The sequence below is a fragment of the Orycteropus afer genome, unplaced genomic scaffold (assembly GCF_000298275.1).
Source record: "Orycteropus afer afer isolate SDZICR_OR568_19922 unplaced genomic scaffold, OryAfe1.0 scaffold00843, whole genome shotgun sequence".
In the NCBI taxonomy this organism is placed as follows: Eukaryota; Metazoa; Chordata; class Mammalia; order Tubulidentata; family Orycteropodidae; genus Orycteropus; species Orycteropus afer.
Window position 1 is genome coordinate 273680 of NW_006922430.1, and position 705 is coordinate 274384.

The following is a 705-nucleotide window of genomic DNA, read 5'->3' on the forward strand; positions in this document are numbered from 1 at the left end:
GACATCACAACAGAACCAACTGAAATAAAAAGGATAATATCAGGATACTATGAAGAACTGTACTCCAACAAATTTGAAAATCTAGAAGACATGGACAGATTTTTAGAAACACACCTCTTACCTAAACCAACTCAGACTGATGTGGATAAGTTGAACAGATCCATAACAAAAGAAGAAATTGAATAGGTCATCATAAAATTATCAACTGAAAAAAGTCCTGGCCCAGACAATTTCAACACAAAATTCTACAAAACATTCAGAGAAGAACTGACATCAATCCTACTCAAACTATTCCAAAACATGGAAAAGGATGGAATCCTCCCTGACTCATTTTATGAAGCAATCGTAAGCTTGATACCAAAATCAGGCAAAGACAGCAGTCAAAGGAAAACTACAGACCAATATCCCTCATGAATATAGATGCAAAAATCTTCCACAAAATCCTGGCCAATAGACTCCAACAGCATGTCAAGAAAATAATGCATTATGACCAACTGGGGTTCATATCAGGTATGCAAGGATGGTTCAACATTAGAAAAATAATCACATCGTGCACCACATAAATAAAACAACAAAAAAGAATTACATGATCATGTCAATTGATGCAGAAAAGGCATTTGATTAAATCCAACACCCATTCCTGATCAAACTGTCAGCAAAATAAGAATAGAAGGGACATTCCTCAACATAATAAAGGGCATCTAT

At 35.0% G+C, this 705-nt stretch overlaps 1 protein-coding gene across 1 annotated transcript in view; it reads left to right on the plus strand.

Annotated features, from left to right (window-relative positions):
- LOC103212054 (MICOS complex subunit MIC25) overlaps positions 1-705 on the plus strand; it is a 215284-nt gene that overhangs the window by 70813 nt on the left and 143766 nt on the right. The window lies entirely within an intron of this gene.